General features: G+C 44.6%; 1 protein-coding gene across 13 annotated transcripts in view; it reads right to left on the bottom strand.

The window, feature by feature from the left end:
- LOC130276609 (cholesteryl ester transfer protein-like) overlaps positions 1–27185 on the bottom strand; it is a 264288-nt gene that overhangs the window by 103351 nt on the left and 133752 nt on the right. For 7 of the 13 annotated variants that reach the window (XM_056526212.1, XM_056526213.1, XM_056526208.1 and 4 more), the window contains exon 2: positions 299–457. The gene's annotated coding sequence lies outside the window, so the exon portion shown is untranslated. Of the gene's footprint in view, positions 1–298; positions 458–3928; positions 4087–23784; positions 23895–27185 lie in introns of those variants that run through there. The other 6 variants (XM_056526203.1, XM_056526217.1, XM_056526216.1 and 3 more) reach the window with 4 other exon arrangements.

Genomic DNA, 27185 nt, shown 5'->3' with positions numbered 1-27185 from the left:
TTAAAAAAAAAAGGGCTCTGAAGAATGAAAGAAGCGATCTGATTGGTTGCTATGGGCAACTCAGCAACTTTTCCTCTAGACAGGTTTTGATAAATCTCCCCCCAATCTGCACACAGTACAGTACAAAGGCTGTGTGTAGGTTATATAGCCCCAAGTTCATGACAGTTGCACTTTAACACAAGTCATATGACCCATATGTTCCACCCACTTTTCCACGCTCGCCTGCTCTATGTTTTTGTCCCATATTTGGTTAAATGTTTTGTGTTTACCCCTGTGTTTCCCCTCCTTTTGGTTTTACCTTTCTGGATTACTCTTTCAGGGTCAGTGAAGTCTCCGAGCAGATCAGAGCTGTTATTTGATTGGGCCAAGGGTCCTTCTGTGGGAAAATCAAGTTCTTATAAAGAGCAAAAGCTGATGTCTGAGTCCAGGTCAGCGAGTCAAGCTCAAGAGTGAGGACCTGAAGGAGAGAAGAAAAGAAGTCTCACAAGGTAGCAGCAGGAAGAAATGATGGATGATATTATTCTAACATCCAGCTGTATATTATACATTCAACAACCCTTATCTGTTCATTAAGTGCAGGTGTAATGAAATAAGAAGGCTCATGTACCTCATAGGAATGGGGAGGAGCTCCGTGGGCACATGTGGTTGCCAGTTGTTGAGGTGTAAAGCAAAGCGCTTTATACAGAAAAAGTATCAAAGAAAGATGAAAGGATCAAAGAAAAACTATAAATATGATTGATCCTACGAGGTGGACATATAAAACACCTCCAAAAGAGTTCAATGATAGGTAATTATATTGTGCAATTAGTAAAACAGGGTAAAAACATTTATGCAAAACATATAAATGATTTAATATACAATTAATTAAAATACAATCAAACTAATTAACATAAAAACCAATTATATGCACCAGCATGCAGTTCACAGAGTTAGCCAGAAGATGGCTCTACCACACACAAATACCATTATAACACCTTTATCCTCAAGTCCTGGAAAAAAAAAAAAAGTGTGGGAACTCACCTAAGATTTCTAATCCACCCCCCCCCCCCCCTGCACGGTTCCAGGATTCTTACAGGCCACAGGCATACAGCTGCCTACACAAAGTATAAGAGTGACACACTGTAACAAACCTACTCCTCATGTAGTCTCCTTGCTACTGGGGTGACACACTGTAACAAACCCCCTCCTCATGTAATCCCCTTACTACTGGGGTGATACACTGTAACAAACCTCCTCCTCATGTAATCTCCTTACTACTGGGGTGACACACTGTAACAAACCCCCTCCTCATGTAATCTCCTTACTACTGTGGTGACACACTGTAACAAACCTCCTCCTCATGTAATCTCCTTACTACCGGGGTGACACACTGTAACAAACCTCCTCCTAATGTAATCTCCTTACTACTGGGGTGACACACTGTAACAAACCCCTCCTCATGTAATCTCATTACTACTGGATGACACACGGTAACAAACCCCCTCCACAAGCAATCACGTTTCTACTGGGGTGACACACTGTAACAAACCCACTCCTCCTGTAATCACCCTACTACTGGGGTGACACGCTGTAACAAACCTCCTCCACATGTAATCTCCTTAATACTGGGGTGACACACTGTAACAAACCTCCTCCTCATGTAATTTCCTCACTACTGGGGTTACGCACTCTAACAATGCTCCTTCTTGTGTAATCTCCTTACTACTGTGGTGACACACTGTAACAAACCTCCTCTTCATGTAATCTCATTACTACTGGAGTGACACACTGTAACGAACCTCCTTCTCATGTAATCTCATTACTACTGGGGTGACACACTATAACGAACCTCCTCCTCATGTAATCTCCTTACTACTGTGGTGACACACTGTAAAAAAACCTCCTTATGTAATTACCCTACTACTGTGGTGACACAATGTAACAAACCTCCTCCCCATGTAATCTCATTACTACTGGGTGACACACTGTAACAAACCCCTCCACATGTAATCACGTTTCTACTGGGGTGACACACTGTAACAAACCCACTCCTCCTGTAATCACCCTACTACTGGGGTTACACACTGTAACAAACCTCCTCCTCATGTAATCTCATTACTACTGGGTGACACACTGTAACAAACCTCCTCCACATGTAATCTCCTTACTACTGGGGTGACACACTGTAACAAACCCCCTCCTCATGTAATCTCCTTACTACTGGGGTGACACACTGTAACAAACCCCCTCCACATGTAATCCCCTTACTACTGTGGTGACACACTGTAACAAACCCCCTCCTCATGTAATCTCCTTACTACTGGGGTGATACACTGTAACAAACCTCCTCCTCTTTTAATCTCCTTACTACTGTGGTGACACACTGAAACATACCTCCTCCTCATGTAATCTCCTTACTACTGTGGTGACACACTGTAACAAACCTCCTCCTCATGTAATCTCATTACTATTGGGGTGACACACTGTAACAAACCTCCTCCTAATGTAATCTCCTTACTACTGGGGTGACACACTGTAACAAACCCCTCCTCATGTAATCTCCTTACTACTGTGGTGACACACTGTAACAAACCTCCTCCTCATGTAATCTCATTACTACTGGATGACACTCTGTAACAAACCCCCTCCACAAGCAATCACGTTTCTACTGGGTGGCACACTGTAACAAACCTCCTCCACATGTAATCTCCTTACTACTGGGGTGACACACTGTAAAAAACCACCTCCTCGTGTAATTTCCTTACTACTGGGGTGACGCACTCTAACAATGCTCCTTCTCGCGTAATCTCCTTACTACTGTGGTGACACACTGTAACAAACCTCCTCCTCATGTAATCTCATTACTATTGGAGTAACACACTGTAACAAACCTCCTTCTCATGTTATCTCATTACTACTGGGGTGACACACTATAACGAACCTCCTCCTCATGTAATCTCCTTACTACTGTGGTGACACACTGTAAAAAATCTCCTTATGTAATTACCCTACTACTGTGGTGACACACTGTAACAAACCTCCTCCTCATGTAATCTCTTTACTACTGGGTGACACACTGTAACAAACCCCATTCCACATGTAATCACGTTTCTACTGGCGTGACACACTGTAACAAACCCTCTCCTCCTGTAATCACACTACTACTGGGGTGACACACTGTAACAAACCTCCTCCTCATGTAATCTCATTACTACTGGGTGACGCACTGTAACAAACCTCCTCCACATGTAATCTCCTTACTACTGGGGTGACACACTGTAACAAACCACCTCCTCATGTAATCTCCTTACTACTGGGATGACGCACTCTGACAATGCTCCTTCTCGTGTAATCTCCTTACTACCGGGGTGACACACTGTAACAAACCTCCTCCTCATGTAATCTCATTACTATTGGAGTGACACACTTTAACGAACCTCCTTCTCATGTAATCTCATTACTACTGGGGTGACACACTATAACGAACCTCCTCCTCATGTAATCTCCTTACTACTGTGGTGACACACTGTAAAAAAAACTCCTTATGTAATTACCCTACTACTTTGGTGACACACTGTAACAAATCTCCTTCCATGTAATTACCTTACTGGGGTGACACAATGTAACAAACCTTCTCCTCATATAATCTCATTACTACTGGGGTGACACACTGTAACAAACCTCCTCATCATGTAATCTCCTTACTTCTGGGGTGACACACTGTAACAAATCTTCTCCTCATATAATCTCATTCCTACTGGGGTGACACACTGTAACGAACCTCCTTCTCTTGGAATCTCATTACTACTGGGTTGACACACTGTAACGAACCTCCTCCTCATGTAATCTCCTTACTACTGTGGTGACACACTGTAAAAAAAAACCTCCTTATGTAATTACCCTACTACTGTGGTGACACACTGTAACAAATCTCCTTCCATGTAATTACCTTACTGAGGTGACACACTGTAACAATGCTCCTCCTCATATAATCTCCTTACCACTGTGGTGACACACTGTAAAAAATCTCCTTCCATGTAATTACCTCTCCTCCAGCTCAGCCCCTCCTCCTCCACAGCATCACACAGGTCCTTCATCCACTATCTTCCCTCTCCTCCACAGATAAGCCCCGCCCCCAACATGTGATGGTGACATCATCACAGGTCCTACATCTCCAGCACCTAGCAGTCTGGGCTAGGGGAGGAGACGGAGGGAGGGTGAGAATAATTCAGAGATCGGTCCTGCAGGACAAGAGTAACAGGGACGGTGTTCCTCCTCTGGAAAAAGCAAAGGAACGGCGCTCCTGTGCGTTCCTGCATGTTCCTGCAGGACTCGAGCCGAACCCAGCCAATTTTCAGTGTAGGACCCGGCCATTTTTTTCACATCTGACCACTGTCACTTTAAGCATTAATAACTCTGGGATGTTTTTACCTTTCATTCAGATTCGGAGATTGTTTTTTCGTGACATTTCTACTTTGTTAGTGGTAAAATTTTGTCAATACTTGCATCATTTCTTGGTGAAAAATTCCAAAATTTGATGAAAAAATTAAAAATGTAGCATTTTTTTAAACTTTGAAGCTCTCTGCTTATAAGGAAAATAGAAATTCCAAATAAATTATATATTGATTCACATATGCAATATGTCTACTTTATGTTTGCATTATACAGTTGACATGTTTTTACTTTTGGAAGACATCAGAGGGATTCAGCAGCAATTTTCCAATTTTTCACAAAATTTTCTAAATCGAAATTTTTCAGGGACCAGTTCAGGTTTGAAGTGGATTTGAAGGGCCTTCTTATTAGAAATATCCCACAAATGACCCCATTAAAAAAACTGCAGCCCTCAAAGTATTCAAAATGAGATTCAAAAGGTTTGTCAACCCCTTAGGTGTTTCACGGGAATAGCAGAAAATTGAAGGAGAAAATTCAAAATCTTCATTTTTTACACTGGCATGTTCTTGTAGACCCAGTTGTTGAATTTTTACAAGGGGTAAAAGGAGAGAAATCTTTCTAAAATGTGTAGCCCAATTTCTCAAGGAAATACCTCAAATGTGTATGTCAAGTGCTCTGTGGGTGCACTAGAGGGCTCAGAAGGGAAGGAGCAACAGTGGGATTTTGGAGAGTGAGTTTTTCTGAAATGGTTTTTGGGGGCATGTCACATTTAAGAAGCCAAAACAGCAAAAAAAATAAATAAATAAAACACATGGAACACTATTTTGGAAACTGCACCCCTCAAGGAATGTAACAAGGGGCACATAGGTGTTTGACGACTTTTAGTTAAAGTTGGATGTGTACATTTTTTTTCCACTAAAATGCTGGTTTTCCCCCAATTTTTACATTTTTACAAGGGGTAATAGGAGAAAATGCCCCACAAAATTTGTAACCCCATCTCTTCTGAGTATGGGAATACCCCAGGTGTGAACGTCAAGTGCTCTGCTGTCGCACTACAATGCTCAGAAGAGGAGTCACATTTGGCTTTTGGAAAGCAAATTTTGCTGAAATGGTTTTTGGGGGGCATGTCGCATTTAGGAAGCCCCTATGGTGCCAGAACAGCAAAATAAAAACCACATGGCATACGATTTTGGAAACTACACCCCTCAAGGAACGCAATAAGGGGTACATTGAGCCTTAACACCTCACAGGTGTTTGACGACTTTTTGTTAAAGTTAAATCTGTGAATAAAAAAAAAAAATGTCACTAAAATGCTGTTTTTTTCCCGAAATTTTACATTTTTACAAGGGGTAATAGGAGAAAATGACCCCCAAAATTTGTAACACTATTTCTTCTGAGTATGGAAATACCCCATGTGTGGACGTTTAGTGCTCTGATGGCACACTACAATGCTCAGAAGAGAAAGAGCGCCATTGAGCTTTTGGAGAGAGAATTTGTTTGGAATGGAAGTCAGAGGTCTTGTGCGTTTACAAAGTCCCCCGTGGTGCCAGAACAGTGGACGCCCACATGTGACCCCATTTTGGAAACTACACTCCTCACAGAATGTAATAAGGGGTGCAGTGAGTATTTACACCACACTGGAATTTGACAGATCTTTGGAACAGTGGGGTGTGCAAATGAAAAATTTTATTTTTCATTTTCACGGACCACTGTTCCAAAAATCTGTCAGACACCTGTGAGGCGTAATTGCTCACTGTACCCCTTAATACATTCCTTTAGGGGTGCAGTTTCCAAAATGGGATCACGTGGGGGGGGGGGGTCCATTGTTCTGGCACTATGGAGGCTTTCTAAACACACGTGGCCTTCAATTCCGGACAAATTTTCTTTTCAAAAGCCCAATGGCGCTCCTTCTCTTCTTAGCATTATAGTTCACCAGCAGAGCACTTTACATCCACATATGGGGTATGTTCTTGCTTAGAAGAAAGGGGGTTACAAATTTTGGGAGTCTTTTTTCCTATTTTCCCTTGTGAAAATTTAGGGTAGCACCAGCATTTTAGTGAAAAAGATCTTTTTTTTCCCATCCAACTTTAATGAAAATTCGTCAAACACCTGTGGGGTGTACGTGCTCATTATACCCCTTGTTACATTTCGTGTGGGGTGTTGTTTCCAAAATGGGGTCACATGTGGGTATTTATTTTTTTGCATTTATGTCAAAACCGCTGTAAAATTAGCCAGCCCTGTGCAAATCACCAATTTAGGCTTCAAATGTACATAGTGCGCTCTCACTCCTGAGCCTTGTGGTGCACCCGCAGAGCAATTCACGTCCACATATGGGGTATTTCCGTATTCAGAAGAAATTGTGTTACAAATTTTGGGGGTCTTTTTTTCCTTTTACCGCTTGTGAAAATAAAAAGTATGGGGCAACACCAGCATGTTAGTGGGGAAATTTATATTTTTTTACACTAACAGGCTGGTGTAGCCCCCAACTTTTCCTTTTCATAAGGGGTAAAAGGAGAAAATGACCTCCAAAATTTGTAGTGCAATTTCTCCCGAGTACGGAAATACCCCATATGTAGCCCTAAACTTCCTTGAAATACGGCAGGGCTCCGAAGTGAGAGAGCATCCTGCGCATTTGAGGACTAAATTAGGGATTGCATAAGGGTGGACATAGGGGTATTCTACGCCAGTGATTCATAAACAGGGTGCCTCCAGCTGTTGCTAAACTCCAAGCATGCCTGGACAGTCAGTGGCTGTCCGGAAATGCTGGGAGTTGTTGTTTAGCAACAGCTGGAGGCTCCGTTTTTGAAACACTGCCGCACGATACGTTTCTCATTTTTATTGGGGGGGGGGGGGAGACACAGTGTAAGAGGTGTATATGTAGTGTTTTACCCTTTATTATGTGTTAGTGTAGTGTAGTGTTTTTAGGGTACATTCACACTGGCGGGGGTTTACGGTGAGTTTCCTGCTAGGAGTTTGCTATACAGCGAAAAATTTGCCGCAGCTCACACTTCAAGCAGGAAACTTACTGTAAACCCGCCCGTGTGAAGGTACCCTGTACATTCACACGGGGGGGGGGGGAACAAACCTCCAGCTGTGTCAAAACTACAACTCCCAGCATGTACTGACAGACCGTGCATGCTGGGAGTTGTAGTTTTGCAACAGCTGGAGGCACACTGGTTGGAAAACCTTCAGTTAAGTTCTGTACCCTAACTCAGTATTTTCCAACCAGTGTGCCTCCAGTTGCTGCAAGACTACAACTCCCAGCATGTACTGATCGTCAAAGGGAATGCTGGGAGATGTAGTTATGCAACAGCTGCAGGTACGCAACTACAACTCCCAGCATGCCAAGTCAGCTGTTTGCTGTTTGGGCATGCTGGAATTTGCAGTTTTGCAACATCTGGAGGACTACAGTTTAACCCCCTTAAGGACCCAGCCCATTTATACCTTAAGGACCCGGCCATTTTTTGCACATCTGACCACTCTCACTTTAAAGAGGCACTGTCATTGTTAAAAACTTTTCAGATATTGCAGGACTCATTATAATATGATATTTCACAATATAAACCTGTTAAAAAAAATTTACATTTTCACCTGAAATTCAAGCTCAAAATAGCCACCACTAGGGGTCGCCTGTCTTTTAGCCAGACAGACTAGTCTAGATTTTACAGCATACTGGATACCGGCCGTAAAGCATACCGGTATCCAGTATAGGAGGTTTCTATTGTCTATGCAAAACTACAGATAAAGGATGTGTGGACATGCTGGGAGCTGTAGTTTTAAAACAGCTGGAGGCAACACTGCTCTAACACAGTTATTTACAAACATTGCAGCTTCAGTTGTTACTAAACTACAGCTCCCAGCATGCTGAAATAGTCAAAGCTTTCTCGGACTCCTGAATGACAAAGAAGTTGATCAGACATTCAGGAGTCTGTGGAAGATGAATGACACACATAGTGACAGCTATGCTGATTAGCATCCAGCTTTCCTAGGAGAAGATATAACAGATAGAACATGTATTCATAAAAATACCGTAACAATCCTTGCACTAATTTTATAATGATCTATTCTTATATTTATACATATAATGTCTTCTGATTACTGCAGGCAAGCTCCAAGTATCTTCCTCTGACACAGCATAAAACCAGAGAGGAAAGGGTTACAGAGTAGAGTACTGATTAGCTGACTGCACAGGCTTGTTCCTGTGAGGGAGACAGACTGACACGCCCCCTCCAGTCTGCACAATGAAAAAGTAACTCACCAGCAGATAAATGCTTATATCTCTGGATATATAGGTCCAAGACACATAACAATTATATGGACATGATCAGGATTGGGTCCTGAGTAACATATCACTTTTTTTCTTTTTTTTTTGCACTATGACAGGTACGTTTTAAGCATTAATAACTCTGGGATGCTTTTACCTTTTATTCTGATTTCGAGATTGTTTTTTCGTGACAAATTTTACTTTATGTTAGTGGTAAATTTTCGCCGATACTTGAATCTTTCCTTGGTGAAAAATGTAAAAATTTGATGAAAAAATGTAAACATTTGATGAAAAAATGAAAAAATTAGCATTTTTCTAACTTTGAAGCTCTCTACTTGTAAGGAAAACAGACATTCCAAATAAATTATATTTTTGATTCCCACATACAATATGTCTACTTTATGTTGGCATCATAAAATTGACGTGTTTTTACTTTTGGAAGACATCAGAGGGCTTCAAAGTTCAGCAGCAATTTTCCAATTTTTCACAAAACTTTCAAAAATTTTATTTTTCAGGGACCAGTTTAGTTTTGAAGTGGATTTGAAGGGCTTTGTTATAAAAAAAAAAATACCCCATAAATGACCCCATTATAAAAACTGCACCCCTCAAAGTATTCAAAATGACATTCAGAAAGTATTTTAACCCTTTAAGTGTTTCACAGGAATAACAGCAAAGTGAAGGAGAAAATTCAAAATCTTCATTTTTTACACTCACATGTTCTTGTAGACCCAGTTATTGAATTTTTACAAGGGGTGATAGAAGAAAAAGCCCCCAAAATTTGTAACCCAATTTCTCTCGAATAAGGAAATACTTCATATGTGTATGTCAAGTGTTCGGCAGTCGCAGAAGAGGGCTCAGAAGGGAAGGAGCGACAATGGGATTTTGGAGAGTGAATTTTGCTGAAATGGTTTTTGGGGGGCATGTCACATTTAGGAAGCCCCTATACTGCCAGAACAGCAGAAAACCCCCACATGGCATACCATTTTGGAAACTACACCCCTCAAGGCATGTAACAAGGGGTCCAGTGAGCCTTAACACCCCACAGGTGTTTGACGACTTTTCGTTAAAGTCGGATGTGTAAATGAAAAAAAATGTTTTCACTAAAGTGCAGTTTTTTCCCCAAATTTATCATTTTTACAAAGGGTAATGGGAGAAAATGCCCCCCAAAATGTGTAACCCCATCTCTTCTGAGTATAATAATACCCCATGTTAGGGCGTAAAATGCTCTGCGGGCGAACTACAATGCTCAGAAGAGAAGGAGTCACATTTGGCTTTTTGGGGGGCAAGTCGCATTTAGGAAGCCCCTATGGTGCCAGAAAAACCACATGGCATACTATTTTGGAAATTACACCCCTCAAGGAACGTAACAACAGGTACAGTGAGCCTTAACACCCCACAGGTGTTTGACGACTTTTTGTGAAATTTTTTTTCACTAAAATGCTGTTTTTTCCCAAAATTTTACATTTTTACAAGGGGTAATAGGAGAAAATGACCCCCAAAATTTGTGACCCCATTTCTTCTGAGTATGGAAATACCACCTGTGTGGACGTCAAGTGCTCTGCTGGCACAATGCTCAGAAGAGGAGGAGCGCCATTGAGCTTTTTGAAAGAGAATTTGTTTGGAATGGAAGTCGGGGGCCATGTGCGTTTACAAAGCCCCCAGTGGTGCCAGAACAGTGGACCCCCCCACATGTGACCCCATTTTGGAAAATGCACCCTCACAGAATTTAATAAGGGGTGCAGTGAGTATTTACACCCCACTGACAGATCTTTGGAAAAATTTTATTTTTCATTTTCACGGATCACTGTTCCAAAAATCTGTCAGACACCTGTGGGGAGTAAATGCTCATTGTACCCCTTATTACATTCTGTGAGGGGTGTAGTTTCCAAAATGGGGTCACATGTGGGGGGGGGGTCCATTGTTCTGGCACTATGGGGGCTTTGTAAACAAACATGGCCTTCAATTCCGGACCAATTTTCTCTTCAAAATCCCAATGGCACTCCTTCTCTTCTGAGAATTGCAGTTCACTCGCAGAGCACTTTACATCCATACATGGGGTATTTTCTTACTCAGAAGAAATGAGGTTACAAATTTTGGGGGGCTTTTTTCCTATTTTCCCTTGTGAAAATGAAAAATTTAGGGTAACACCAGCATTTTAGTGAAAAATATATATTTTTTTTCATTTTCACATCCAACTTTAACACCCTGTGGGGTGTTAAGGCTCACTATACCCCTTGTTACGTTCCGTGAGGGGTGTAGTTTCCAAAATGGGGTCACATGTGGGTATTTATTTTTTTGCGTTTATGTCAGAACCGCTGTAAAATCAGCCACCCCTGTGCAAATCACCAATTTAGGCCTCAAATGTACATAGTGCGCGCTCACTCCTGTACCTTGTTGTGTGTCCGCAGAACACTTTACGCTCACATATGGGGTATTTCCGTACTCAGGAGAAATTGCGTTACAAATTTATATATATTTTTTTTTTGCTTTTACCGCTTGTGAAAATAAAACGTAGGGGTCAACACCAGCATGTTAGCGTAAAAAATGTAACTTTTTTTACACTAACAGGCTGGTTTAGCCCCCAACTTTTCCTTTTCATAAGGGGTAAAAGGAAAAAAGTCCCCCAAAATTTGAAGTGAAATTCTCCTGAGTACAGAAATACCCCATATGTGACCCTAAACTGTTTCCTTGAAATACGACAGGGCTCCGAAATGAGAGAGCGCCATGCGCATTTGAGGACTAAATTAGGGATTGCATAGGGGTGGACATAGGGGTATTCTATGCCAGTGATTCCCAAACAGGGTGCCTCCAGCTGTTGCTAAACTCCCAGCATTCCTGGACAGTCAGTGGCTGTCCAGAAATGCTGGGAGTTGTTGTTTTGCAACAGCTGGAGGCTCTGTTTTGGAAACACTGCCGTAGGATACGTTTTTCATTTTTATTGGGGGGGACAGTGTAAGGGGGTGTATATGTAGTGTTTTACCCTTTATTATGTGTTAGTGTAGTGAAGTGTTTTTAGGGTACATTCACACTGGCGGGCGTTTACGGTGAGTTTCACGGTAGGAGTTTGCGCTGCGGTGAAAAATTTGCCGCAGCCCAAACTTGAAGCAGAAAACTTACTGTAAACTCGCCAGTGTGAATGTACCCTGTACATTCACATGGGGGGGAAAACCTCCAGCTGTTTCAAAACTACAACTCCCAGCATGTACTGACAGCATGTACTGTGGGTGGGCAGAATGGAGAAAACGAAAGTTAACCCCCCCGCCCCCCAATCTGCTATTGGTGGTCGCGTCTAGACCACCAATAGCAGGGATAGGAGGAGTGGCACCCCTCCTACCTCACTATTATCCCTTCAGGGGCATCGTAGGTGTCTTGGACAACCGCAATCCCCCTTATATTCCGGGTCAGCAGGTCACCATAGACCCGGAATCGGCGCAAATCGCAAGTGTGAATTCACTTGCGATTTGCGCCAATCGCTGACATGGGGGGGGTCTGATCGATATCAGCAGTCACCCCGGTCCCGTCCAGCGCGCGGCGGGGACCGAAATTCCCACGGGTGTACAGGTACACCCTGGGTCCTTAAGTACCAGGGACCGAAGGCGTAACCAGACGCCCTGGGTCCCTATGAGGTTAAAGACCACTGCACGGTGATCTCCAAACTGTGACCCTCCAGATGTTGCAAAACTACAAATCCCAGCATGCCCATACAACAAATTGCTGTGTGGGCATGCTGCGTGTTGTAGTTTTGCAAGATCTAGAGGGCCACAGTTTAGAGATCACTGCACAGTGATCTCCAAACTGTAGCCCTCCAGCTGTTGCAAAACTGCAAATCCCAGCATTCCCAAACAGCAAACAGCTGTCTGGGCATGCTGTGAGTTGTAGTTTGGCAACATCTAGAGGGTTACAGTTTAGAGACCGATATATAGTGGTCTCCAAACTGTAGCCCTCTAGATGTTGCTAGGCAACTCACTGGCTTCCATAGGATCTCGGGAGCCGGGTCGCCGTCCTCTGTTGCCGCCGATCCCTGTCGGTTTTCCCGTTCTGCCTGGCCTACTGTGGGTGGGCACAATGGGGGAACCGAAAGTTAACCCCCCAGCCCCCTATCTGCTATTGGTCGTCGCTACTTAACCCCTGGCACCTCACTCCTATCCATTCGGGGGGATTGTGGGTGTCTTGGACAACCCCGATCCCCCTTATTTTACGGATCACCGGGTCACCGGAGACCCGTATGACCCGGATTCGCCACATATCCGGGTTCGCGATCGCTGACATGGGGGATCTTATAAACCCTGGTCATGTGCGCGGGGTACCTGCTGATCGATATCAGCAGTCACCCCGGTCCGATCCCTGCCCAGCACGCGGCGGGGACAGAAATTCCCACGGGCGTACAGATACGTCATGGGTCCTTAATTACCAGGGCGTCATGGCGTACCTGTACGTCCTGGGTCCTTAAGAGGTTATACACAAGAGGGCAGCAGAATAACTCTGAATACGGTCAGGAAATATATAATTGCAATTGCAGGAAATTATACCAGTAAATCAGAAACAATATTATACACCCGTACAGTCATGGCCGTAAATGTTGGCACCCCTGACATTTTTCTAGAAAAGGAAGTATTTCTCACAGAAAAGGATTGCAGTAACACGTTTTGCGATACACATGTTTTTTCCCTTTGTGTATATTGGAACTAAACAAAAAAAAAGGAGGAAAAAAAGCTAATTGGACATAATGTCACACCAAACTCCACTGGACAAAATTATTGTCACCCTTAACTTAATATTTGGTTGCACACCCTTTGGAAAAAATAACTGAAATCAGTCGCTTCCTATAATCATCAATAAGCTTCTTACACCTCTCAGCTGGAATGTTGACTCTTCCTTTGTAAACTGCTCCAGGTCTCTCTTATTGGAAGGCGCCTTTTCCCAACGGCAATTTTAAGATCTCTCCACAGGTGTTCAATGGGATTTAGATCTGTACTCATTGTTGGCCACTTCAGAACTCTCCAGCACTTTGTTCATTTCTGGGTGCTTTTTGACGTATGTTTGGGGTCATTGTCCTCCTGGAAGACCCAAGAGCTCGGACGCAAGCCCAGCTTTCTGACACAGGGCTGCACAGTGCGACCTAAAATCCGTTGGTAATCCTCAGATTTCATGATGCCTTGCACACATTCAAGGCACCCAGTGCCAGAGGCAGCGAAACAACCCCAAAACATCATTGAACCTCCACCATATTTCACTGTAGGTACTGTGTTCTTTTCTTTGTAGGCCTCATTCCGTTTTTGATAAACAGTAGAATGATGTGCTTTACCAAAAAGCTCTATCTTGGTCTCATCTGTCCACAAGACATTTTCCCAGAAGGATTTTGGCTTACTCAAGTTCAAGTTTGGCAAAAAGTAGTCTTGCTTTTTTATGTCTCTGTGTCAGCAGTGGGGTCCTCCTGGGTCTCCTGCCATAGCGTTTCATTTCATTTAAATGTCAACAGATAGTTCACACTGACACTGATGCTCCCTGAGCCTGCAGGACAGCTTGAACTTTGGAACTTGTTTGGGGCTGCTTATCCACCATTTTGACTATCCTGCGTTGACACCTTTCATGAATTTTTATCTTTCGTCCACGCCCAGGGAGATTAGCTACAGTGCCATGAGTTGCAAACTTGATAATGTTGCGCATTGTGGACAAAGTCAAATCTAGATCTCTGGGCATGGTCTTGTAACCTTGAGATTGTTGATATTTTTCCACCATTTTGGTTTTCAAGTCCTCAGGGAGTTCTCCTCTCCTCTTTCTGTTGTCCATGCGTACAGACACACAATGCAAAGACTAAGTGAACTTATCTCCTTTTTATCTGCTTTCAGATGTGATTTTTATATTGCCCACACCTTTTACTTGCCCTAGGTGAGTTTTAAGGAGCATCATATACTTTAAACAATGTTATTTTTCCACAATTTTGTAAGGCCATGACTGTATGACTCCAGACATACTCCTTACTACTTAGGCTCAAATGCACCTCAGCAAACACTCAGGAACTAAGAGAGAGAAGAGACTCCTCCCAGGGATTTTATGGGGGAGACTATGGTGGGGTCCCATTAGTCACTTTTAGGTCACCTGGTCACTGATACCTCCTGGGTTACAATCACATGACAACTGGTGATCACATGTTAACCTTTCTAAAAGATACAACATTCTTATTGTTATGGTCATGGCAGGTGGTGGATCCTCTGGGCCTGTGTGGATGATGACGTGAGCCGTACCAGGGAGTGGAGTCTAAGGTGCCGCAAAGTGGGATGGTCTTGCTGCAGCAGGCGGCACCCAGGTCGCTACCCCTGCCACGAATCGTCCACACAGGTAGCTCGGAGGTGGCGTGGCACAGAAGGAGACTGGCAGGACGTGGCAAGATGGCGGTAGGTTAGGAAACCAGGTGCAGGATTGGAAGGTAGCAAGGAACAGGTACACAGTAACAGAGACACAGAACTTTCACTATGGCAATAGACAACCAAACATCCGGCAGGGAACCAAGAGAGGAGCTGATATTTAAGGACCAGGGTGCAGGTGTAGACATTTGACTAAATGAACACTGGCCCTTTAAGAGTGAGAGCTCCAGCACAACCTGCGATGTGAATCCCAACCCCTGCCGGCAGCGGGGACATGAGTAGAGCGCACACGGCCAGGATGTCGGGCCGGAGACCGGATGTTACTCTTATATACATAACATAGGGGATAATATACAATTACAGTAGAACAGATGCAGGGGAGGGTAAGGGGATACTGCAGGAAAAATGTTAGACAGGTTAATTCTGGACTGGAAATATACATGTTAGATACAGTCCTAACTAGGCATTTGACTAGCTTATATAATACATTATGTAAGCTGACTGAATTAGACTATGTGTTCTTTTTCTGATGAGGTCAGGATACCTCCTATATAAATTGCCATGAACAAAAGACACTGTACACTTAAACATTTTCATACAAACACATCATATACATTTTATTACAGCACACCATAAACATTATAGTACACCACCATGTGCATTCACTTGTGCAAAAATATAAACAAAAATATATTACTCTGACAGTATATACATGATTTTCTAGTACTGCTCCACAGTTCTGGTACGTTCTAAGTTCTCAGTAAAGAATGACGGCTAAAAACCGGGCACGTGCTTACGTATATGGTTACGAATAAACTTCTTGACAAGTTTTTCAGGCACTTCTTCTTGAACGTTACATAACCTGTAACAACAAAAGTACATCACAAAGCAAAGTTAGTGACAGATAGCCTGGATATTTGCCATCCCAACCTCGCCTGTCAGACTGTTTCCGAGGCTGGGACATGTAATGGGGTCCACAAGACTGTGCCCCCTCTAATGGACTAACTGAGGTGCTCCAGTTCACCTGGGACAAGGTAGACTCGGTAATGATGGAGCTGATGGTGACCACCATTTGCACTGCAGCAGCTTGCACCACTGGGGGAATAGCAGTTGGTGCCTGATGGGCCGGCCAAACCTCCTCTGCGGGAGTATGCCGAGGCACTTTGGTTGGTGCCCGCTGGTTAGGCCAAACCTCCTCGACCACAGGAGTAGGCCTGGGCACGTTCACATACGACTGAGGTAGATACTTTGGTGCCACGACAGGCACTTCAGGCATGCAGAGCTCTTAGGTGGCAGCAAACCAAAGGGATCTGCGTTCCAGTCGTCCGATGGGAAGTAGGCAAAAGGAACTTGAGTTGGATTCTTTGGACGGGTCACCACAACCACCCACTCTCCTCTCATGCTCTGTACAGGAGTGTACTTAGTCTCCCTGCACTGCCCGACAATTGACCAAGATGGTCCCACCATGGCAACAGTCCATGAGGGTGCCAAACCCCCGCACTTTGTCGAATTTCACGACCGTGGCTCGGCGGCGTTCCAGGGGTGGCTCTCCCTCTCACGGATGTTCCAGCTTTCTAATGCTTTAGTGTCCTGTTGCTGCGCATGTCGCACCTCATATGGCAGCAGCTTCAGCCCATATTTTTCCACTCTTTGGGCCCTCAGCCCTTTTACAATCTCGGCCACCTGGACTTCTCTTCGGGCCCTCTCAGAGTGGGTAGTCGGAACTGGGGGATGGAACTTCCCTGGCAGGGGAAGAAGGTGCTTCCTCATATATTGTATCAGTCCGGGCTCATCGCCAAACAACCACTTAGGTAATGGTGGTGACCGGGGATGTACAGCAGACTTATGGACCTGGGGGGTTTGCTCTTAGCTAGGGGTAGAAGGAGGGGAAAGCGACCTCGGTCAGGGAACTCACTTCTGACTCCTCGGTGTGGATTTCGGCCCAGGAGCCCCAGGTCCGGTGGTGAGGGGACAGCATCACCGATGATGATCCTTTTAAAGACCTTGGCGTACCCTCTGCCAGGGTTACTGGCCAGTCTCCATCATCCTCGGGCAGCGGGACTTGGTAGCAGACCTCCTCGGCCCCGATGGAGATCCTCTGGAGCCGGTCAGCTAACTCTTGAAACATGTGCGCCGTGGCGACTTTCCGGGCCTCTGGCGCCATCTATGAACTCTCCAACCTCGTGCTTGTCTGTTATGACATGTTGATCCACTTGCTGACTTCTGGCAAACTGAGAGGATCTGACGGCACTGCTCCTTTCATGCAGGGCTTCAGGAAAATGGCAGCCGCCCGGAGGTGTGTTGGGGGTGCAGCGCTGACTTCCGCCCCCCTGGCAACAAGGAACGGATCTTTACAGTTCCCCCTCGATACAGCAACATGGTTTCCATGCCCAGGGGCGGGACGCTGACCAGAGCGGGACATTTTCACGTGCTTCTCCGGCACATCTTTAACCCTTGCAGGTACAGGCAATGTTGTAACGCAACATAGCCTCAGACCTGATCTTGCACATGGTTGACACAGTACTTGAACACTTCACAATGACGGACAACAGTCATTTCTTCACCTTCCCCTCTATTTCACAAGCTCCTCAGGTAAAACGCTTTTCACTGGTAAAGTCCCATACACATTCTGGCACAAATTTTATTTGCATGGGCATGCGATTTTCTGACAATACTGGACACAGTTCAGACTGGGGGGGGGTACTTTATGCATAAGGCACACCTATATCCTGTTCGTGATGCCAAAAGTTGCGGTATGGGGTGCGATTCAAGGCAGATGGAATTAAGCTAGGGGCAGATACTAGCGTCTGAACGCACCATTAAAGTCCAACACCCCAGCTAGAGATTCCCTCAGAGTCCAGTACCACACTCAGGAATCTCCCTAGCAACAGGCCCATGTGCAGCAAACTTGCCCGGCTACAGTGCATGTCTGGACAAGCCTAAGGGGAAGCACCGTATGTCCTATATGAACCTTTGCTCACACGCTGGGTTTCCCTCAAACCATACCCCGTATAGAAAGTTGATGCATATCTCCTTACGTCGCCGTGGGCACCATGACCCCAAAACTCCACATTTCACTTAAAACACCTTAGGAATCTTACCAAGGTGCCCTATTGGAGCTGTGCTACGATTTTCAGCCCCCAATTAGAAGTTAACTTTCTTAACCCCTTAACAACGCAGGACGTATATTTACGTCCTGCGCCGGCACCCGCGATATGAAGCGGGATCGCGCCGCGATCCCGCATCATATCGCGTCGGTCCCGGCGCTAATCAACGGCCGGGACCCACGGCTAATACCACACATCGCCGATCAAAGCTGACCGCCGCTTCTAAAGTTAAACTGAAAGTATCCCGGCTGCTCAGTCGGGCTGTTCGGGACCGCCGCAGTGAAATCGCGGCGTCCCGAACAGCTGATCGGACACCGGGAGGGCTCTTACCTGCCTCCTCGGTGTCCGATCGACGAATGACTGCTCCGTGCCTGAGATCCAGGCAGGAGCAGTCAAGCGCCGATAATGCTGATCACAGGCGTGTTAATACACGCCTGTGATCAGGATGAGAGATCAGTGTGTGCAGTGTTATAGGTCCCTATGGGACCTATAACACTGCAAAAAAAAGTAAAAAAAAAGTGTTAATAAAGGTCATTTAACCCCTTCCCTAATAAAAGTTTGAATCACCCCCCTTTTCCCATAAAAAAAATAAAACGGTGTAAAAAAATAAATAAATAAACATGTGGTATCGCCGCGTGCGTAAATGTCCGAACTATAAAAATATATCATTAATTAAGCCGTATGGTCAATGGCGTACGCGCAAAAAATTCCAAAGTCCAAAAAAGCGTATTTTGGTCACTTTTTATAATATTAAAAAATTAATAAAAAGTGATCAAAAAGTCCGATCAAAACAAAAATCATACCGATAAAAACTTCAGATCACGGTGCAAAAAATTAGTCCTCATACCGCCCTGTACGTGGAAAAATAAAAAAGTTATAGGGGTCAGAAGATGACATTTTTAAACGTATAAATTTTCCTGCATGTAGTTATGATTTTTTCCAGAAGTGCGACAAAATCAAACCTATATAAGTAGGGTATCATTTTAACCGTATGGACCTACAGAATAATGATAAGTTGTAATTTTTACCGAAATATGCACTGCGTAGAAACGGAAGCCCCCAAAAGTTACAAAATGGCGTTTTTTTTTTTTCGATTTTGTCGCACAATGATTTTTTTTTCCGTTTCGCCGTGCATTTTTGGGTAAAATGACTAATGTCACTGCAAAGTAGAATTGGCGACGCAAAAAATAAGCCATAATATGGATTTTTAGGTGGAAAATTGAAAGGGTTATGATTTTTAAAAGGTAAGGAGGAAAAAACGAAAGTGCAAAAACGGAAAAACCCTGAGTCCTTAAGGGGTTAAAGAGACAGTATACCTTAAATCAAAATGGCCGAAAAGGACCTTGCTCAGTTCCTCAGTGATAAAACAAAGCAAATGCAACCTGATACTGATCATTATGAAGAGCAGGAAGAAGAACCCACGCTTCCAGCAGAACAAGACACGCAACCAAGACGCTCTCTCAAACCAGCTATTAAGGTCATTGAAAACTATCACACCATGAAAGATGAGCTATGTTATAACCTGGAAGAGCAATGGGAACAAGTTTCCTCCCTCATGTCAGGACTTAAATGCTCCTCAGGTAGTGCTGCAAGCTTACAAGTTGCTGTTGGACGGCTGAATACAGCTTATGAAAGATACAAGAGACTTGACCACAAGGTACATAACCTTTCTAAAAGACTAATATCAATGAAGCCCTATCAGAACTGTGCAAGGCAGAATTAGTAGACATGGAAGGAGACGCCACAGTGCAGGATATTAGCCCCTTAACGCAGAACGATGGGTATACCCGTCGGCCGCTGAAGTGGGTTCTTGCATAGCGACGGGTATACCCGTCGTTCACATAATTGCAGCTGCTGCTGCATCCCGCGGGCTGAACTTTTCACCTCTGGTTGTCTCTGGCAGGTGAGAAGAAGTTCTATTTAACCCCTTTGTGCAGAACGCCGCATTTATACGGCAGATGATGCGATACCTTTGCGCATTTCGCCGTATAAATGCAGCGTTCATTAAATGCGCACTCCTGCGGCGCTGATTGGGTAATTAGCTAAAGTCCCAAGGTGTCCGGCGGGAGACTACTCCCGCCCAACACCCAGGGACCCCATTTGATTAACCCGATCAGTGATCAGGTGTGCAGGGGCTGCGGTTGTGCAGGGGTGGCAGGGGGGTGTCTTCACTACATCGGAGGTCCGGCGGCGGCAATGGCGGGTGCACGGTGATCCGGAGGTCAGGCGGTGGCGATGGCAGGTGCATGGAGATGACGGGGAATGTGCCCTCCCCCTGACAAGTTGCAAAACTACAACTCTCAGCATGTCCAGGCAGTCTGGGCATGCTGGGAGTTGTAGTTTTGCCAGATCTGGAGGATCACAGTTCGGCGGCCACTACACAGTGGTCTCCAAACTGTAGTCCTCCAGATGTTGCAAAACTAAAACTCCCAGCATGCCCGGCTGCAAACGGCTGTCTGGGCATGCTGGGAGTTGTAGTTGTGTGCCTCCAGCTGTTGCAAAACTACAACTCACAGCATGTCCAGACAACCATTTGCTGTCTTCCAAACTGATTTCCAAACTGTGGTCCTCCAGATCTTGCAAAACTACAAATCCCAGCATGCCCAGACAACAAATGGCTGTCTTGGCATGCTGGGAGTTGTAGTTTTGCAACAGCTGGAGGCACACAACTACAACTCCCAGCATGCATGGTCTGTCAGTTCATGTTTAGAGTTGTTATTTTTCAACAGTCGGAGGTTTGCGCCTGTAAACACCCCCTACCCCCCCACAATGTGAATGTACAGGGTACAATCACACGGGCGGCTTTACAGTGAGTTTCCCAATGCAAGTTTGAGCTGCAGCAAATTTTCCACCGCAACTCAAACTCCCAGCGGGAAACTCACTGTAAACCCACGCCCGTGTGAATGTACCCTAAAAACACTAACTACACTACACAAAATAAAAAGTAAAACACTACATATACACCCTTACACAATTACCCCCCCCCCCCCCCCCAAATAAAAATGCATTTCCAAAACAGAGCCTCCAGCTGTTGCAAAACAACAACTCCTGGCATTGCCGGATGGTCATTGACTGTCCAGGCATGCTGGGAGTTTTGCAACAGCTGGAGGCTGTTACAGTGAGTATTTACACCCCACAGGTGTCTGACAGATTTTTTGAACAGTGGTCTGTGAAAATGAAAAATTTTAATTTTCATTTGCACAGCCCACTGTTCCAAGGATCTGTCAAACGCCAGTGGGGTGTAAACACTCACTGCACCCCTTATTACATTCCATGAGTGGTGCAGTTTCCAAAATGGGGTCACATGTGGGGGGTTCACTGTTATGGCACCATGGGGGCTTTGTAAACGCACATGGCCCCCAACTTCTATTCCAACCAAATTCTCTCTCCAACCATGCTCCTTCTCTTCTGAGCATTGTAGTGCGCCAGCAGAGCACTTGACGTTCACACTCAGAAGAAATGGGGTTACAAATTTGGGGGGGGGGGGTTCTCCTATTACCCCTTACAAAAATGCGAACTTTGGGGTAACACCAGCATTTTAATGAAAAAAAAAAATTTGCACTTTCACATCCAAATTTAGTGAAAATTGGTCAAACATCTGTGCAGTATTAAGGCTCACTGTACCCCTTGTTACGTCCCTTGAGGGGTGTAGTTTCCAAAATAGTATGCCATGTGGTGCTTTTTTTTGCTGTTCTGGCACCATAGGGGCTTCCTAAATGCGACATGCCCCCCAAAAGCCATTTCAGCAAAATTAGCTTCAAAAGCCAAATGTGGCTCATTCTCTTCCAATCATTGTAGTGCGCCAGCAGAGTGCTTTACGTCCACACATGGGGTATTTCCATACTCAGAAGAAATTGGGTTACAAATGTTGGGGGGCATTTTCTCCTATTACCCCTTGTAAAAATTGTAAATTTGGGTAAAACCAGCATTTTAGTGGAATTTTTTTTTCTTTTACACCTCCCACTTTAACAAAAAGTCGTCAAACACCTGTGGGGTATTAAGGCTCACTGTACCCCTTGTTACATTCCTTGACGGATGCAGTTTCCAAAATAGTGTGCCATGTGTTTTTTTTTTCTGTTCTGGCACCATGGGGGCTTCCTAAATGCATCATACCCCCCAAGAACGGGCTAGCAAAAAAAAAAAAAAATAGGATGGTGGGAGCTACCCTTTTACAGACTTTCTGAATATCATTTTGAATACTTTGAGGGTGTAGTTTATATAATGGGGTCATGTATGCGGTATTTCTCACAGAAAGGTCTCTCAAATCCATTTCAAACTGAACTGGTCGCTGAAAACTCTGATTTTGAAATTTTCATGAAAAACTGGAAAAATGCTGCTAAACTTTGAAGCCCTTTAACGTCTTCAAAAAGTAAAAAACATTTTAACTTTATGATGCCAACATAAAGTAGACATAATGGCCCTCATTTACTATTGCAAACCCGACTAGTTTTGTTGGGTTGTGCGCCAGATTCTGAAGCATTGCACCAGATTCTGCACCAGAAACTTTGTCTGCGCCAGATTTGCGCCAGAATTTGCTCCAGAATTGAAAAAACCCTGGCTAACTCTCCATTTTGCTAAGAAAACCAGAAAAAGGAGCGTGGTTGCTGGGAAAAGGAGGGGTGGTCTCCAAAAAGGGCGTGTTCCTGACATTTTCACAAAAACCCAACATATTTACTAAGGTTTCCACGTAAAATGTGGTGGATTTCAGCTCAGGAAAGGTGCAAAATGTAGGGAAACCTGAGTAAATACCGTGAAAAATAAATTGTAGGGTATTAAAACCCACATAGAAACCTACACTCCACTCTTACTAAATAAGGGCCATTGTGTATGTGAATCAATACATAATTTATTTGGTATGTCCACTTTCCTTACAAGCAGAGAGTTTCAAAGTTTAAAAAATGCTAAATTTTAACATTTTTCATGAAATTTCGGAATTTTTCACTAAGAAATGATGCAACTATTGCCGAAAATTTACCACTAACATATAGTAGAATATGTCACAAAAAACAATCATGGAATCAAATTCATAAGTTAAAGCATCCAAGAGTTATTAATGCTTAAAGTGACAGAGGTCAGATATGCAAAAAATGGCTGCGTCCTTAAGGCCAAAATGGGCTGTGTCCTTAAGGGGTTAAAGATAAAGCTGAACTCCATACCTCTTATTCCTCTCGGTCATACAGATCATCATGCTCTAGAAGCTCAGCCCTGAGTGACAGAATATTAGAGGCCCGCATAAATGCAGAGCAATCCAAAGTGAGACGTTCCTTCATTGAGAAAGAAGCTCTTACAAGGGAAGAAGCAGGGGCCAAGAGGGCAGACGCAGAGGCTCAGATAAAGATTCTTGAATCAGAGATGGAAGAGGAAATTGCGTTAGCCAAAGCAAGACTACTTGAGCAAGCATTCAGCCAAGGTCTTGATCCAGTCTGCTCGCCACCACAGGAAATAGACGATCCTGTCGATCGCAACAGTGACTATGTGCTGAATCAGTTATTCACGCCACCCCCTGTTTCCAGTACTGTACAAGCCGACAACACTAAAACCTCCTAGTCAGCTCTACCTGCGGTGACAGTGCCTCCCACAGCACCTGAGCAAGCTAATAAACGTCACCCAGATGTGCCCTCTCAAGGACATTTATTACAGGACATTTATATTATATATCAGATGTTTTCTGGCCTACCTCCACAGCTCAAGCAGCAGTCATCAGAATCTACAGAGGCTAAACCATAGCTCAACCCTGCAGCAACATCATTCTACCCGGGAGCATCTCACCCTTTCATGCCAAGCAGCCCATATGCCCCAGGGGCATCACGTGTTGTCATGGCAACAAGCAGTGAGAAATCAGATATGTCTGAGTTTGCCAGGTTTTTGGTGAGCAGGGAGCTAATCAACACTGGTCTCTCAAAAACTGATGACCGTGCGGAGAGCTACAGAGCCTGGATAGCAACCTTCTAAGCTACCATTGCCAACCTTAAAGGGGTACTCCGCCCATAGACATCTTATCCCCTATCCAAAGTATAGGGGATAAGATGTTTGATCGTGGGAGGCCCATAACTGGGGACCCTCGCGATCCCCCCCTGCAGTAGCCTGGCACCTCAGCAGCCCAGAGCTAAGTTTTCTCCGAGGATGATGATGGGCGGTGCAGGGGACAGGGCCCCGCCCCCTCGTGACATCACGTCCCCTCATTGCAAGTCTATGGAAAAGGCATCAAGCCCCCTCCCATAGACTTGTATTGAGGGTCATCAGCCTCGTAGAAAACTTAGCACTGGGCTGCTAAGGTGCCGGGCTGCTGCAGGGGGATCGTGGGACCCCCGCGATCAGACATCTTATCTCCTATCCTTTGGATAGGGGATAAGATGTCTAGGCACTGAGTACCCCTTTAACCTAACTGCAAAGCACGAACTTGACCTCATGATCAAATGGCTGGGCTCAGCCTCTACAAATCATATCAAGAGCCTCAGAACTGTCTCCGTGGGACAAGCAGAAACAGGCCTCGCTGCTGTCTGGCAGAGACTTGAACGTACCTTCGGCAGTGCAGAAGCATTAGAGAAGGCCGTATTCAATAGACTGCAAAATGTCCCAAAGATCAATCTCAAGGAAGTCTATAAGCTTCAGGACTTAAGTGATCTGCTCATGGAACTGGAGCTCACCAAAAGAGACCCTCGTTTGTCTGGGCTGTGCTACCTGGATACAGCATATGGAGTGAACCCAATAGTCGTGAAGCTACCGTACAGCCTGCAAGAGAAGTGGGCAGCATCAGTCTCAATGTATAAAAGAGCGCATGACGTCACCTTTCCTCCATTTATTCATTTCTGTAGGTTACTCGGTGAACAGTCCCGGATGAGGAGTGACCCCAGCCTCGACTTCCTCGAGTTCAATACTACAGCTTTAGCGACATCATCATCAAGGTATTAAAGTGTCTTGCATAAACACAGAGGCTTCAAGAGCAGTGTGAGCATTAGACTAACCTACCATAACTTGCAGTACCCATGGGAAAACAGTACACTACCTCATCAGGAGACAAGTCCTTTAATCGTGACTGTCCAATTCATAAAAAAAACACGCTCACTGAACAAATGCAGGGGGTTTAGATCCAAAACCATACAGGAGCGCAAGAAAGTCTTCACCGAGCTGGGGTATGTTTCAGATGCTGCGCTTCATTGGAGCACATGGTCAAGGACTGTAAATCTGCCATCAAGTGTGAGGAGTGTCATAGTGAAAGACATGCCTCAGCTATGCACCCAACCCCACTCGCCAGAGATTCACCAGCTGCAGTCGCCATTAGTCCTGCTCCAAGTCATCCCGGGGAGCCCAAGAATCACGCTAACACCACCCCAGCTGTTTCCTGCTCATGCTTGGACATATGTGGGGAAGGTCAAAGTGAGAAATATTGTGCCCAAATATGCCTAATCAAGGTCTACCCAGATGGACAACCAGAAAAGACTGTAAAAATGTATGCCATCATCGACGACCAAAGTAAACGGTCCTAGCAGGACCTAAATTCTTTGAAGCCTTTGGAATCAAGGCACCCTCAGAACCCTACACCTTAAACTCCCGCCTCCAGAGCGCAAAAATGGGAAGCCTGGAAGCAATGTTTGTGTGCTTTGGAGGAGATCCACTTCCCGCGATGCTATGTTAAAACTTCATTTATCTCTAGCATAAAGAAGGAACTCCACGTATTCTCAGACGCCCCCACTGAAGCCATAGCAGTGGTTGCCTATCTGAAAGTGAAAGAACCCAACAATCAAAGTCATGTTGGATTCGCCTTTGGTAAGTTAGCCCCCAAGCCTGATCATACTGTTCCCAGACTTGAGCTCTGTGGGACTGTGTTAGAAGTGGATATTGCAGACTTCATACAACAAGAACTTGGTGTAGACATAGAAGAGGTCCAGTATTACACAAACAGTAAGTTCATTTTATATGTGTACGTCACTAACTGCATAGAGAGAATCATCAGGATGTTCTCTAAACCTGAACAATGGCACTATGTACCATCCGAACTTAATCCATCAGATCACACCACTAGGCCTATGTCTATAGGTTCCTTTACTAACTCTTCTTGGCTTACAGGTCCGGAGTTTCTGCTGAGACAGGCAGAGGAATGTGTACAGGAAGTGTTCAGCATCCAGGATCCAGATACAGATCCAGAAATCCGCGCTGAAGTTAGCGCATTAGTTACTTGAAAAAAGCAAACCCCCTGCCTCAGTTGTCAGCGCTTTGAACGTTTCTCTGGTTGGATGAGACTCGTCAGAACTATCGCAAGGTTAGTGCACATTGCCAGATGTTATCACAGTGCTCATGAAGATAAAGATTGTCATGGTTGGCATGTCTGCCATAAACCCTTCTCTGCTGGAGACATCTCTCATAGTTAGTCCCTCATAACACATCATGTCCAGCAGAGAGAATTCAACGTAGAATGGAAGTGTTTGTACAACAAACAGCAGATTCCAATAAAAGGGCCCTCTTGCCCATTTAAATCCAGTTATAGACAGTTGTGGCTTTCAGAAAGTTGGTGGTCATTTGAATTAAGCCCACTTAGGAGTTGCAGAACAAAATCCTCTCATCATTCCCAGCAAACATCATATCACTGTCTTGCTGATCCAACTCCACCATGAAAATGCTGAACACCAAGGCAGACAAATCATTGAGGGCAAGTTACAATCTGCAGGCCATTGGATTATAGGTATTAAAAAACGTGTCGCCCAATTACTGCATGACTGTATGCACTGTCATAAAGTGAGAGGAAAACAACTACACCAACAAATGGCTGACTTGCCTGTGGATAGAATATATACAGAGCCACCTTTCACATATTCTGGCCTAGATGTCTTTGGGCCATGCAGCATCTAAAATTCTATGTTAATGGATGTAATCTCTTTAAGACTCACGCATGAGCCTCAAGTCACCCTTCTTGCTGAAGTTTCGGCCTTAATCAATTCAACACCCCTTGTGCCAGTGTCTATGGATCCTGAATCACCAGCCATACTGACTCCGGCTGTTCTCCTTACCCAAAAAACTGAGAACACGCCAATACCTAGTGGAGAATTTACTCATGCGAACATCTACCAGAAACACTGGAGA

This window comes from Hyla sarda, chromosome 6 (assembly GCF_029499605.1).
Source record: "Hyla sarda isolate aHylSar1 chromosome 6, aHylSar1.hap1, whole genome shotgun sequence".
Lineage (NCBI taxonomy): Eukaryota > Metazoa > Chordata > Amphibia > Anura > Hylidae > Hyla > Hyla sarda.
Note: the sequence above shows the minus strand (reverse complement) of the source record. Positions and strands in the feature narration are given on the sequence as shown.